The sequence below is a fragment of the Serinus canaria genome, chromosome 1 (assembly GCF_022539315.1).
Source record: "Serinus canaria isolate serCan28SL12 chromosome 1, serCan2020, whole genome shotgun sequence".
In the NCBI taxonomy this organism is placed as follows: Eukaryota; Metazoa; Chordata; class Aves; order Passeriformes; family Fringillidae; genus Serinus; species Serinus canaria.
Window position 1 is genome coordinate 42,083,629 of NC_066313.1, and position 15,740 is coordinate 42,099,368.

At 43.9% G+C, this 15,740-nt stretch overlaps 1 long non-coding RNA gene across 3 annotated transcripts in view; it reads left to right on the forward strand.

The window, feature by feature from the left end:
• Positions 1-15,740, forward strand: part of LOC127059552 (uncharacterized) — a 34,742-nt gene that overhangs the window by 5,064 nt on the left and 13,938 nt on the right. For 2 of the 3 annotated variants that reach the window (XR_007777495.1, XR_007777497.1), the window contains exon 4: positions 64-128. This is a non-coding gene — a long non-coding RNA (uncharacterized LOC127059552). Of the gene's footprint in view, positions 1-63; positions 129-633; positions 1,056-15,740 lie in introns of those variants that run through there. The other variant, XR_007777498.1, reaches the window with a different exon arrangement.

The following is a 15,740-nucleotide window of genomic DNA, read 5'->3' on the forward strand; positions in this document are numbered from 1 at the left end:
TGTGAAAATTCATCATTTTATGGGAAAAGCTAATGGAATTATCCCTCTCACATTGAGCTGCAGTGAAAGGACCAATGCGAAGGAAAACCAGAAAACAGAAGGCCACAGTGGCTGGCACTGGAACTAAGGTAAGTGATCTCAGCTTTGATGTAACAAGATTATGACTGGGACCAGGGGAAAAAAATGATATTCCTACTTGTAACCCACACATGGTTGCCAGCCCACGATCCACAGGGCTGGTGGATCAAAACACACAATACTGCCTGAGTTATTTTTGATGGCCAGTCCCAAGGAAGTTGCTGCCTCTTGGTGTGTGTTTGTCAGAAACCCACCTTGAGCACAAAGGCAGGACATGGAGTCCATTCCAGTCACGCTGAAAGTCCCTCATGTCCCAGAGGGCCAAACTGGCATCACACCAGGGGATGATGTCTCTGCTGTAGGGTCTCACCTAGCAGAACACCCGGCTGTCTGTCCTGGAACAACTTTGACACAGTCCTTTCTGTGGGAAAATCCTACAATGCACCTTCCATGGCTGAAAAGAGAGGGGCTGTGATCAGTGATGTTAAATGCTGACAAAAGAACCATAGAAACTAAAGGGAAACCTAACTCTTCTGCTTTTAATACATTATTTAGGAACCTTGAGATGTGTCGTCTCAGCCTGTGATGACTACAGAAAGCCTCGCTGAATTTTTCTGTGGAACTAAATTAAATGAATCTGAATTTGCAGTGATGTTGCAGCTCATTCCTCCTATCGTTTGTCAGCATTTGGTGACTGTTGGAAAGGGGCTCAGAGGAATTCCTGGCAGTCCCATGGAGTGCTGCAGGGAGAGAGTGCTGCTGTTTGCAAGCCATGGCTACTGGGAGAGGCAGAGAGCAACACACCTTCCACCTGCCACCTCCCTGTGGAGCAGCTCTGGGCCTTGGAGCATTGGTCTTGCAGGACCTTCTTTTCAGAAAAAGCATATTTCCCCCTAAGAGACCAGTTTGCTTGGTGGGATTGAAATAATTGTTTAGGGAAGTTTATATTCCACGGAGGGCTGCCTCATTTAAAAGTCTCCTGCCATTAGGCTTGTGCCATTATTGTAGAGACTTTTCAGTGCAATGTGCGGATGAAAATACAGCCCAGGAGATGTACAAATTAACACTTATAATGACATTTTAAAGGAGTAAACAGAATTAATTTTTCCTGTGGAAATTAACAACTCCAAAGACAATATCCAAGTGGCTGCCTAGGGGTATATCCAGCAGTTTTATCAGTCAAGGGCAGAAAGGTTATATCTTCCTTTTTAGTTAATAGTGTTCTTTGCTCCTGATGAGGAGTATATATTGAAATTTTTCTCTGTCACGGGCCAAACTTTGTTGCAGTGTTTCACATCATTAGTGGCAGATCAGCTTTCTGTCACAGTGAAACCCTCCATGTAGCCCTGAAGCCCTCATGAGGCTGTGGGATCAGGGCAGTAATGCCAATGCAGACATTGTCTGTGTCCTGGAGGGAACGTGGCAGGTTCCCTGCCTGCTTCCTTATGAGGCTGGCTTCTCCTTCCGTGCAGCAGGGCAAAGATCATAGCAGATGAAGCCAACATTTTTTTAATTAGCTAATTTATTATTTCAAAGAGAGAGTCCCTGTATTTAGTCCAGTGCAGATGTATTGGAGAACTGGCTTGTTAGCATCATGAAAGTGGAGGCTCTTTTACATCCCATTCTTCTCACACTTCTGAACAGAGTTTTTTGCAAAAATGTTGGTGGGGTTTCATTGTCATTTCACATCTGTGCTTTGCTCTGTGGTGCTCTGCCTTTGAGCTGCTTTTGGACGTGGAATGGTCACAGAGCTGCTGCTCTCTGTGTCTGGAACAATGACCTGGTTTTCTCATCTGAGACCCTGTGTTGTTTCCCTAACATTTATCACAAATGAGTTAATCCCCCGGCATTTGACAAGCACATCAATCAGCCATTTTGCCCAAATTGACATCATACTGATCTATCATTTCCAAATATACTCAGGTGGAAAGTTACCTTGGTTAGAGCAAAAAGAGGAGGAAGAGGAGAAAGAGGAACATATTGGATTTTCCAAGACCTTGTCTTCAAAACCCTAACCCTAGGCTCAACCCTAACCCTAACCTGAGGCAGTATAGGCAGCCATAGCATAGGATTGGTTGTGACGAGAAACGTATGGAAGAAGGCATGTTGGGGCAGTTTTGTGTTCCCCCTGGGATGCCTTTTGCAGCTGCAGTGTGTTTGGAGCTCTGGGCTTTGTGGTTTTCAAAACCCTAACCCTAGGCTCAACCCTAACCCTAAGCTGAGGCAGTATAGGCAGCCATAGCATAGGATTGGTCGTCACGAGAAACGTATGGAAGAAGGCATGTTGGTGCAGTTTTGTGTTCCCCCTGGGATGCCTTTTGCAGCTGCAGTGTGTTTGGAGCTCTGGGCTTTGTGGTTTTCAAAACCCTGACCCTAGGCTCAACCCTAACCCTAACCTGAGGCAATAAAGGAGACTTTGGTCTAGGGATGGTTGTGAGGAGAAAGCTGTGGAAGAAGGCATGTAGGGGCAGTTTTGTGTTCCCCCTGGGATGCCTTTTGCAGCTGCAGTGTGTTTGGAGCTCTGGGCTTTGTGGTTTTCAAAACCCTAACCCTAGGCTCAACCCTAACCCTAACCTGAGGCAGTATAGGCAGCCATAGCATAGGATTGGTTGTGACGAGAAACGTATGGAAGAAGGCATGTTGGGGCAGTTTTGTGTTCCCCCTGGGATGCCTTTTGCAGCTGCAGTGTGTTTGGAGCTCTGGGCTTTGTGGTTTTCAAAACCCTAACCCTAGTTTTAACCCTAACCCTAACCTGAGGCAGTATAGGCAGCCATAGCATGGGATTGGTTTTGAAGAGAAAGGTATGGAAGAAGGCATGTTGGGGCAGTTTTGTGTTCCCCCTGGGATGCCTTTTGCAGCTGCAGTGTGTTTGGAGCTCTGGGCTTTGTGGTTTTCAAAACCCTAACCCTAGGCTCAACTCTAATCCTAACCTGAGGCAATAAAGGAGATTTAGGGCTAGGGATGGTTTAGAGGAGAAAGCTGTGGAAGAAGGCATGTTGGTGCAGTTTTGTGTTCCCCCTGGGATGCCTTTTGCAGCTGCAGTGTGTTTGGAGCTCTGGGCTTTGTGGTTTTCAAAACCCTAACCCTAGGCTCAACCCTAACCCTAAGCTGAGGCAGTAAAAGAGACCTTGGGCTAGGGAAGGTGGTGAGGAGAAAACTGTGGAAGAAGGCATGTTGGTGCAGTTTTGTGTTGCCCCCTGGGATGCCTTTTGCAGCTGCAGTGTGTTTGGAGCTCTGGGCTTTGTGGTTTTCAAAACCCTAACCCTAGGCTCAACCCTAACCCTAAGCTGAGGCAGTATAGGCAGACATAGCATCGGATTGGTTGTGACGAGCTTTGCCTTCCCCTTGGCCAGGGCAGGCAAAGCTCTGTTCAGATCAATACCTGTATCTGATATTGATCTATAACAAGAGCAGGAGGAGAGGTCAAACATGTAGTGATATTCTCCCTAATCTCCCTAAGTCCCCAGATCCAGCAATCTGTAGGTGAAAACAGAAAGAACCAGAGATGGCACATTTTTTATTAAAACCCTTGCATACATTTTTCTTCTGCACTTATTCAGCCAGTTTTGAATGTATTTATATTTTTGGTTTCCACAGTTTGCTGGTGAAGAAAGTGCTCAAACTGGACCATATGAACTGTTTTCTTAATTGTAAAGAATTGGGTGACTTCTCTCATCCTGTTTTCTATTTTCTCTAGCCTGCTGACATTTTATGCTGTCCTTTCTGTGATGCAAAAAATTTCCAGATGTTAAAAATCCCTTATTCCCACTTAGTCCACTTGAATATGCTGCTCTTAGGTTGAGGAATCTTCTCTCTTTGTGTTTTTTGTCCCTCAGTTCTCTTAGTGTCTCATTCCTCAGGCTGTGGAGACAGATGGCATGTTCATGCACAGCAAAGGCAGAAGTTAAAGAGGGCCTTTTCTCTTCCATCTCTTCCATGGGCTTTCATCAAGCCCAACCTCAAAGAAGATCTTCCTCTTCCTCCCTCGCTTCCTGCCACATACATGTGTGGCAGAATATTCTTCTGGAAAATGTTTTCTTGTGGAAGCATGGTCAGGGACCCCTCAGGCATTGCTTGGGCTGCAGGGCTCTCACAGGGCAGGGCAAAGGCAGGGCTGTGCCTGGGGAGCAGAGCTTGGCAGGAGGGCTGTGGGGAAGGTCTAGGGGCTCTGCTGCTGGGGTGTGAGAAGTGGGACTGGTTTATTCACAGTAGGCAGAAGTATAATCAAATGTATTATTTGCCTTTTGTCTTCCTTGTTGTTCTAACTAGGAACTTCAAATGCAGTTGAAGTTTCTACACACCTCTCTCTGGCTCAACACTCCCACAATGGGAAGAGTGAACTGAATGAGTCCTCCTTTCCTAGCAGCTGTACTCAGCCAGGTCCCTGAAATGAGCCATCTCAGCTGCTCCTCCTTTCCTCTCCTTCCTGAAACCCACCACAGTGTTCAGGGCTGCCTGCATCTACTTTTCCCAGAGTCTGGAGAGGGGAGAGAGCAGTGCATCATTTGGGAAAAGACCTGGCAGAGTCCTGTGGAAACTTTTTTTGTTCATCACAGGCAGAAGTCAGTCAGCTGCAGAGCTGTGATGCCTGGCATCTGCACAGAGAATGCAAGAAGCAATGGGATTTGCCCTGTTGCAGCAGCTGCCTGCTCTCCCTGCAATTCCTATTCTTGGCTCCTCCTGCACCATGTCTGTCCTGCATCTGAGCTGGGCAGCGAGGCCTTATGCCTTTCCCCTCCATGGGGTGCAACTCTGTCTGGGGCAGTGGAGGCACTGGCAAGCTTCTGAGTGTCCTCAGCCCTCACTGGTTCCTGTCCTAGACAAGAAAAAAGCTCAGAGGTATAAAATAAAAGACATTTCTCACCTTCAAGTAGAAAGTGATTCGCCTGCTTATAAAGGCGAAAAACATGGGGTCTGCAGGTACATCATTACATTGACATCTAAATACTGCATCTGAAGTGCCCCATGTGTGAGTGAGGAGCTGGCAGCTGCTGCCCAGCACCAGGACTGGCAGGCAGGCCCTTCTCAGCTCTAAATGATGTGGGCACAGGCTGCTGTGTCTGTGCTGCTGGCTCCCTGAAATTGCCTGTCTCTGCGTGAATGTCAGAGCCCTGCTGCTTTTCATGTGACTGATGGTTCCCCCGTGTGTAGGTCTGAGACTGACCCTGTGCAGGAGCCTGCAGACACAAGCATGGAAGGAGCACAGGAGCCTGGCAGCTCACTGGGGACAATCAGTGCAGGGAGCTGACAGCTGGAGCTGATGTATGGTCCTGTTGCCCACCTGATGCATTCAGTGAATTATGGAGTAAATGACCATGGCTGTCGGTGAAGTCAGGAGACTTGGCAGGATGCTTTAGTGCTTGGAAGCTCACAGGCTTCCTCCCCCAGCACAGTGTGCAGTGGTGAGAGAGAAGGGAGGCAGGCAATGTTGTGTGACCAGTGCCAGCACAGTGGATTCCCCTGGGGACCCTGTGGCTGGATGCAGGGAACACCTCAGGTGGGTGATGAGGGAAATCAGGTACAAGACTAAAGTGAGAGGCTACATGACATTTGGTTTTCTCCTCCCTCCACACTTACAAACAGCTACCTCTGTGTAATGGCATGTTTCCACTGGGAAGTGAAGAAGCCTCCTGGTGCTGGCTGAACTGACTGCACAAAAAGCCCCTGCCTGATAGCATGGTGCTAGAGCAGTGGTTGGCCCAAGAGATGATCCTGATTTTGCTTTACAAAAGAGGATCCAACCAAGGGTCAGCATGGCTACGTGTGGGTGGTTCAGGTATGGTAGAAGGATTCCTGCACTGAGATCACTATCAGCAGGCAGTAGTCTTTCTTTCTCTTTATTTCTTAATCAGTAAATGCTAAATACTTTTTCTTTTATTACCCCAAAACTTGTTAATTTGGACTTTTTTTCCTATAGATATGGATAAGCTATTCTTTGTAGCTGATTACTGAGAAATGTGCACATCTCACAGATAGCTTGATATGCTGCAAGTATTTACTGTAAAGGCAGGCAACAAATCAGCTTTTGATCAGGTATGGGATCAACTCCTACGTGATGCTTGTGATGTTGAGGTGTTCTGCTAACTGGAGCTGATTCCTGAATGTAATTTTTAAAGCTCTCCTCCCTACCTGATGATCAAAGACAGCAGAGTGCATAATTCATGGCCTTTCATATTCATGTTTATATTTTTGGTTTATGGTAGGCGAAAGCCTTTGCCATTTTAATGAAATATATGCCCACCCACTGCTCAGTTACTGAAAGAGAATTAGCCTGATAAATACATGTAGTTATCACTATTCATCTTCAGCAAGGAGGTTCTTTTTGAGACAGTCTCCCTGCTGGCAATTTTGCAAGGTTTTTGGCTTAAGCATCTTTGGGCCACTGGATCTCGGTTCCTTTTGGTACAGTTCTCCTTCTCCTACTGCTTTTGCTGTTGTGTTTATAGGCTAAAAGAAGGCCTTTGAAAGCTTTTGAAACTGAGCACTGTGTGAGGTCATTTTTTAAGGCTTGTGTGACAGCTTACCTCTGCTCTGGGGTGACTTGAAGGTATTTAAAAAAATTGTTTCTTTTTTCTTCTTTTTTTTTGTTTTAAAATTTTCATCTAGTAATAAATAGTGCCATAATCCTTGTAACAGCTGGTTTGGCTCTGATAATCTGTACTGCAATGATAACATGATAAAGCTGGACACGAGCTGTCAGTGTGCACTCACAACCCAGGAAGCCAAATGTGTTCTGGGCTCCTGGGCTGCATCCAGAGCAGCGTGGGCAGCGGGGCCAGGAGGGGATTCTGTCTCTTTGCTCTGCTCAGACCTCACCTGCAGGGCTGCATCAGCTCTGGGGTCCCAGCAGAGGAAAGCTGTGGATCCCCAGGCATGAGTCCAGAGGAGGCTGCAAAGATGATCAGAGGGCTGGAGCATCTTTCCAGTGAAGACAGGCTGAGAGAGCTGGGGCTGCTCAGGCTGGAGAACAGACAGCTCTTAGGAGACCCCTTAGCAGCCTTCCAGTTCCTAGAGGGGGCTTCTAAGAAAGATGGAGACAGGCTTTTTAGCTGGGCCTGTAGTGGTAGGACAAGGGGTTTTAAACTAAAGGAGGGTAGATTCAGACTAGATATTATGAAGAAACTTTTTTACAATGAAATGGTGGAATACTAGAACAGGCTGCCCAGAGAGGTGGAAACATTTGAGGTCAGGTTGGATGAGGCTCTAAGGAACCTTCTAGTGGAAGGTGTCCCTGCACATTGCAGGGGGACTGGACAAGAGGAGCTTTAAAAGTCCCATACAACTCAAACCAGTCCATGATTCCATGATATATCCATGATGTACAAACTCACAAGTAGTTTGCACTTGGGTTTGTAGGCAAAACATACGTGGGGATAGTGTAGCCTTTCAGGGAGCTTTGAGAGATAGCCTTATGCCCATATTTAATTATAATTTTCTTTGTCTTTTCTGGTCTCTATTCACATATTTAGAACAACAGCAATTTTGATCCTGATGCTCCTGGAAGACCTGGGGGCTTGTTACAAGAAACACAGAATGATAGAATAGTCTGAGTTGAAAGGGACCTACAATGATCATTGAGTCCAACACCAGAGCAGCTTTACCCACTCCTCATTTCACCACATCTTGCATGTTTAATCACTTCTCCTAGTGCAGAAGTTAATGGTGGGTCTCTGTTGGCCAGCCCCTGTGGAGCAGAGACAATTGCCAGCCAGCCCTTAATCTGCCCCTTGGCCACCTGCTAATGGCTGATAGAGTTTAATGCTCACAGGCTGCTTGATTGAGTAGAGCTCCTTCTAAAACAATTAACAGGGCCACATCTTTCTTCTGCTTCTATTCTTTGAGTACTCATAAAATCAGAAATGTAACCCAAAAGGCAAAGTAGGATGGGTTTTCATGCAGGGGAAACAGAGCTCTTTTCAGTGCAGACAGACTGTAAGGTTCCCAAGTGCATAAAACCTGTGTGTCTTTAGATTTTATAGAACTAAGCAAATGTCGCCCTTCATGCTTTTTTTTTTTTCCCCTAAAAAGGCTCTCAAGGTTAATACCTTTCAATTTTAATTTATAAGCCTTGGTTTACTTTCTGGTTATTGATAACTATTCAAAACATGAATGTGTTTTCATACATTGATGCTTCAATATGTTTTTGAGTAAAAGGCTTTTCCATTTTTCAAAAGAAGTCTAAAGATGGAAAATTGGAGAAAAAAATTGTGTCTATCAATTACTTCACAAAGAATACTTTCCCATACTGACCACAGAGTTACAAATAACTTTAAAGAGACAAAACCATACTGCAATGCTTTAAGCCTTACGTGCAAACTATGTAGACCAAGGCAATGCCACATTCTTCTCAATTTCTAAAAATGCATAGCTTTTAACAATTGTCCCTGCATTTGGCTCCACTCCCAAAGAGCATATATGGTGTTTATATTATCCAATATTTAGTCATGTTATTGCCTGAAGCTAAGAATTAAATTGTAAATAATTAAGATTTTAAAAGGTTTTGAATTGTCTTTAAGTTTGGCAAATAATCTAACCAACACTTTGTTAAGAATGTTCAATTTTTTTTTTAATTTGGCTTGAACATGTCCTACATACTGATGTCTAAATCTTGAGGAAGTTCTCAAAGGAAGTAAAGAAATCACAGCTGAAATTCCATGCCATATCCATGTCAGACAACATTGTCCATTCTGTATACAGGGGTTTTAGACTCTGATTTATTTGTAAGACCTTAGGAAGTCACTCAGTCATCATTTGTAGCTCAGTGAAGATCTCTGGCTAGCACAGCATGCAGCTTAAATGCTACATCTTACATTGATAGAACCATGCTAGCATTTCAGATGTAAGGAGCAGCTGCCTGCCTTAGCTTTGAACTTACACTACACCATAAGCACAAGAATGATTCTTAAGTGGATTTAACAGCCCAGACTGAGAGTTTGGTTTGATCTAGGTTGGTAATTTTAGAAGTACCTCCAGTACCGAGGTAATTCCTGCTATAAGGTACATACACCTCGTTCTTTGTAAATGGAAAATTAATGGGTGGTGCCAAGCAGTCCTCTCGATACCAGAGGATGATGGAGGGCTTTGCCAGGGTGCATAACTGCAGGTAAGATGAATGACAGAGGAGAAATAATAAAAGTTTTAAAAAGGGCAGGAAAATGAATAAAGAATGTAATACTTCAGAGGCTTTCCAACTATAGAGACTTTTAAAAGGTAATCAAAACTTACAAAGAGAAAGGTTATGTGTTGGACAAATGTGAGATATTCAAACCATCTGCAGAAAGAACTGGGTGACCTTGAGGACGGCAATAATTGAAAGGGACTGAAATTTAACAGCACAAAATGAAAGGTCAGGTACTTGCTATCTAATAACAAAACCTTTATTGCAAACTAGGATCTTAGCAGCTGTAAATGACAGAGGAAGAAAAGCCTCTGAAGGAATTGGCAGGTCAGAGTTGCTGTAAGTATCCCTAATTATGTGTCTGGGAAAAGGCTGTTCAGCTAGGCTAGCTGTCAGGAGTGGTGGTAGGAGAACATCAGTGCCATTCCACAAGGTGTGCCAGAAACACTCATCCCAGCTCCAGCATCCCAGGCTGCATTAAGCAAGGTGTTGATCCCTCTCTCCTGCTGTGCCTTGGCTGAGCATACCTGGAGTGCTGTGTCCAGTTGTGGGCTCCCCAGGACAAGAGAGACACACTGGACATGCTGGAGCACATCTACTGGAGGACCATGAAAATGATTAAATGCTTGGAGTGTCTGATCCATGGGGAGAGGCAGAGAGAATGGGGACTGTTCAGGTTCAGGATGAAAAAGCCCAGCGGGATTTATTCAATGTATATATGATGAGAGGAGTGAAGAAGATGGACCCAGGCTTTTCTCAGTGGTGTCCTAGTGGTGGGACAAGAGGCAATAGGGACAAACTTAAACATGAAATTCCATCTAAACATGAAAAGAAACATTTTTTACTTTGATAGTGACTGAGGACCGAAACAGGTTTCCCAGAGAGGTTGTGGAGTTTCCATCCTTGGAGATACTCAAAACCAACCCAGTCATGGTTCTCAGTAACCCAGTCAAGGCGACCCTGCTTTGAGCAGGGGATTGGACTAGCTGATCTCTGTAAAGGCTTTCCCACCTCAGCTGATCTGTGCTTGAGTGATTCATAGGAGATGAATTCAGAGTGCAGAGAGGGGTCACAGGGATGAGAGGGGTCCTCGAGTACCAATCCTGCATGGTAGGCTGAAAGTTCTATCTAAAAATTATATACAGGGGAGATTTAAGCACCACAGAGAAAGAAGAAATATTTATTGCAAAAGGCCATGGCCACACAATAATAGCTGGGTTTATGCTTGTCATAATAACTGAAAAGTTGAATTCAAAAGGTATTATGTATACCTCACAACAATCACATTTGCTATCAACTTTCCAGGCAGCTGGGACAAAAAAAAAAGCAAAACCTAACATTTTTTAAATAGCTGCTAGAAGTCATTGGAAAATAAATGCTATAATACAATTTCTTCATGAATTGGGGGTCCTTCAGTCCTCAGTGAGGAGCACTCACATATAGAGGTCCTATTTGGCTTCCTCCAGTTTCTGTTTCCTTAAGGAACAAGTGAATGCCAAGAAGTGAAATTGTTGATCTCTGAACTCACATCTGTATGACATTACTAAAAAGGGATTGTGAGGACATGGAGGAAATGAGGAACCCAAATGCATAAGAACATACAGATCTTCTGTATTTTAACTGGCTTAGCCACAGTAGAAACTTGAGCAAATCAGTCATATATATTGGAACATTGCTGTTCTAGTGGTACTCAGTGGGGTGAGAGCCCTGGAGATGGTGCTTTAGAAATACAAAACATGTTTAATTTAGCTTTAAACTGAGCCTTTCTTATCTTTCTTTAGAGTCCCATTTAACACATTACAAAGGGAGATGAATGGTTTAGGTTCTTTTCCAAATGCCTTGCTGAAAATCTCTAACTCCAGCTCCAGAAAGTTGTGTTGGAAAGTGGTCTTGCACACCTTAGAAAATTTCAGCTAATATTCTTCTTTTCCTGTCATTTCTGTTAAAGATAGAAATTGGCTGTGGCATTTTTGACCTCTGTTGATTGTCTGTTATGTGAGAATGTAATGAGGATAAGCTACAGGTTTTTTCTCTGCTGCCTCTAGAAAGTTGTTTCCTGCCTCTAGAAAGTGTTTTCCAGCACCTGTTCTTTCTAATTCCTCCAGAAAATTCAGTTTGGTTCCAAAGGTCCAAGTCAAATTGAAAAGAATGCATATGGAAAATGTATCCTTTGAGCATAATCTCTACATCCACACTTCCATGATGTACAGCTCATTCAAACTATGTGGACAATTGGACAGGACAGAAATCTCATGAAACTGATAACAATTAAACTTCATACAATTGTTAAAGCAAATTACTCTCTTCACCATACATAATTCCTATAATTTATATTGAATCATCTGTGGGAAAATAGAAGGCAAAGAGAAGCACTTCAGAACAATTTTGTAAAGCTGTAAAATAAATAAGTAGATAAATAGCTTCAGTCCCAGGTGCTTGAGTATTGATCAATGCCCAGGGAGCATGCAGCATCTAGGGCTTCCTCTTCATGGTAGTGGTTGCTTATAGCCCTTGCTTCCAGTTCTCATGATGAGTACAAGTTTGATGAGCACAATGCTCCTGGCTGATCATTTGGCCTTGGCTCACTTATTGCCACTTGTGCACTTCTCCTTTTAGAACAAGAAAATATCTTATGTGTCAGGGATTTCTATTGTACAGCATTCTGGGTACCTGCTGATGAAATATTCTCTGCCACCTGAGACTGGCCTGGCATTGCTGCACTCCCTGTGAAGTAAAGCTGCTGGAGAGCTGCTGAGACTGGCTCACAGTTCCTTTTGGGAGCTGCTCTCCTCACCCACCCTCATGCAGGCACAGCTCAGTCCCAGGCGTTCTCCAGATTCCTCAGCTGAGTGTGCTTGAGACACACCAGGCCTTTCTTCCTTGTTCTTTTGATGCATTCAGATTCATCCCTTGGCCAAAACCAGTGGCTTTTGCCTTCTCTCAAATAGTCTGGGAAGAGCTCTGCACATCTGCAAGATCTTTTGCATGCAGCGCAGGGAGTTTGATGGGATGTCTGGCACTGAGCCTCATCTCCCTTCCAGTTCATCTGCCCTGTTGTGCCTACCAGAGGATGTGGTGTTCCTGCACAGGGAATGCTTGATTCCCACTGCAGCCAAGCTCCAGTCTTCTGTATCTTTGATGACTCAAACTTCTGCCAACGAGTTCTATTAGGTTCTCCATCACACTGCAAAAGGAAGGACACGTGCACTGTTGTAAAACTTTCACCAACTTGCAGGCAAGTGCTGAGGAGTGTCTGTGGATGTGCAGTCACTCACACCATCTGGGACACTGATGTCTTTTAGGTATATTTGCAGGCTCACCCAGACATCAATACTTTTTCATGGTTTTGTTCTCTACTGTCAGAACAAATGCACTGCAAATCTCCCAGCATGTAAATCTTCACCTGTGTGGCTTCAAATTTAGTCAGTATCCCCAAAAATGCTCAGTAGCTCATGCTGGGAGAGAAACATCAGCAGATTTGAGTGCTCATCAAACCTCAGGTTGAATAGAGAGGGACTCAGAAAAATTTGGCAGTGTGGACTTTGCTGCAGGTAGATAACACAGGCCTGATGTCCAGCCATCAATTTTAGCATTAAGGCTGCATCTTAATTCCTCATACAGAATGGTTTTGCTCTGTGTGTCCTGCTTGAGTCCCTTCAAAAGGCAGCACTGCAGGAAGGAGGAGCCACCTGAGCCAGCTGTTCTGTGAGCTGAGGACTGGGCTTCTATTCCTGAGGAAACTTCTTGGTGTATTGGCTGATCCAAGTGTCATCCTAGCAGGTATGTAAAAGGGAATAATATTCCCATATTTCCAGTGGAGAGATTGTAAGATGCATTGCAAGGTCTTCTCCTGAGTGTGTCTGGGACCACTTGTGCAGCTCTCCCTTTGGACTGGAAAAGGTCAGGAGAAGAATTACTGATGTAACAAGAGAAGGAACAGCTTTTCGTATCAGGAAAAAAATAAAGGAGTTTCCCTTGTTTAGCTTAGCTAATTGAGGCTGGAAGTGATGCAGCTGCTGTCTATGAAAATGCTGGTGGGAAAAACAAGGATATCCTGAACACAGACAAAATCATGTGAAAACAAAAGATATATAAATGGGCCAGGAGCAAAATCAGGCTAAAATAGGAAAGGTGTCTCCTCATCATTACAGCAGACAAGGAAGAGCCTTCCAAACAATACACAGCTCTTGCTTCCAAAATGAAGCTTGTTGTGGCTGTGGAAGAGTTTCATACAGTATGATGCCAGTGGCAGACATCTATCATGAGGAATTCTATTCCTTTGTATATCTGGTTGCTAAAATTGCTGTAAGTTCCAGTTATTTTCCTCTCTGACAGAAGATAGCCACCATGAGAAAACATGGCACACATGCAAAGTGTGCATCAGCAAAGCGTCAGGGGGTGCATTAGCCTTTTTTGGAAGTGTGTTCAGAGGCTTGCTGAGGTCCCTGTTGTGACAGTTAAATCTGGCCACTTAGCTGTCATGTGTATACAGAGTACAGGCAGAATTAAAATGACCCAGGGAAACAAAAACAGGCTAGCAGGCAACCAGCAGGCAACCAGTGCACTGAAATCTAGTCCCTTCTACTCAGGGACTGGTGCTGTCACAGTCTCCAGGGCTCTGTGTTGTGCTTCCTCTTGGGAAGTGCAATAGTGAGGAGGCATCCTGCGAATCATGACATGCTGTGAAATACGGGTTTTAAATTTCACAGAACATCTGCTGCAAAACTCTTGTTTGTTCAAGGTTTGCTCTTTATTTCTTCTATTGTCTAGAGGAACTTAGATATGGGAATATTAATATTTTATGTCCATTCACAGACAGGTCTTTTTTTACTCAGGTCCCTGAGAGAAAATGTTCCTTATCTCTTATCTTTTAGAGGACTGCTATTACCCTCCAGCTGTCCCTGTTTTCCTTCAGTTAGGGATCCAGCTGCAGACCTTAATAAGGAAAATTTTCTTTTGTATCTTGCTGTACTTTTAAAAATAATTTGATTATCTCTCAGACCCCAAGGATTCTCCACATTTTACATTTGGATGGACTTGTGGCTAATGGCCAACTCTAATGAAAGTGACATTTCCTGTACCCAGGAAACATACTTTTGTCCCCTATAATTTTCTGTTTCCTCAAAGTGCAATGGAGGCCTGTCTGCCATCTTTAGTTTTTTTTTTTTTTCTGAGACTATTTTCATCATTTCTGCTCTGGTTTTTTACCTAGCAAGGTATCAGCAGTCTTGTTTTAACTGTGGGATGTTATGTATTCTGGTGGTACCATGGGTGAAAAGGAAGTTTCTGCTTCTTTCAGGTTAATGTTGGAAAGATGATGACTGGTTTTTTCTTTTCCTTTATTTTATTTGTTTGTAAGCAGCTGGGACTTTAAGATGCCAGAAACCTTCAGATATCTGCTTTTTTATTCTGATAAATGCACTTCAAAAACTATTTGCATATAAGAGAAAATGCTCCAGAGCTCACAGAGCCCTGCACAGTTCTGTTTCAGTTCTCTTTTCAAGACATTTTCTGTAGCCCTTCTACCCCCCAGAGGATCCATATTTTTTGAGTAAGATCATTACCTTCTGCCTGAAGCCTGCCTGAAGTCATGAAAGGTCATAAACTGACAGCAGTGGGTACTGGATCTAGGTGTCTCTCACAGTCCTCTGGCAGCTTAAGCAAGCTTAGGTAACCAGAAAGTATTTTTCTTGGCAGAGTATTTTATTTTGAGAAATATTTTATTTTACACCCTTTGGGTTAAAAGGGAACTAGAAAACTGCCTGGAAATAGGAGATTTGGTGAAAGCAGCTGACTGTCCAGCTTAGATGCAGACGTGGTCCTTCCTCTTTTAATTTCCCTACTTAAATGAATTTGTCATGCTTTGTTAGCAAGAAGTTAATGAAATAGTTTGTGCATCACAAGAGGTTAAGTGCACATAATTTCAGCAAATCAAACCAGGGGGGCCTGAAGTGTTAACATGCAGTAACTAGGCCCATTTGTAAAAGTGATTAATTCTTCATTTTATCTGCAATATTCTGGTCCCCTTCTTTCAGACTTTTTCTTTGCATTCCTTGCTGTAATTGTCAAAATTAAGTGTCATAAAGTATGATGTTCTGGAATTAGATGGGTTATCATCTTTAACTGTTAGTGAGCACTGGTCTGTGTCAAGCTTACTCCTGTGACAAGCATACTTCTTCATTTCTCAAATTTTTGTCCTGTCATAATCAGCCATATGAATGGTGCCCTTTAACAGAAGTGTGAGACCTCTGTGCCCTCTGGCAGCCTGTGCCCACATAGCCCTTCTTCTGTTGCTGGGGTAAGCTGGGTGCAGAAGGAGCCTCTGGCACGTGCAGGACTCTGGAGTGTCCCGTGGGGAAGACACGAGTAAGCCAGCAGAGCAGGCTGCTGAGCAGATTGCACTTGCAGAGGATTATGAGTCAGGAGGATGGAATCAAAGGGCATTTCATTTGTGAGGCACCTTCTAGCTGTTTATCTCACTGAGAAAACTCAAGCCCTGTACAGTCATGCACCATTCCAGAGCCCTCATCAGGTACTCTTTGGA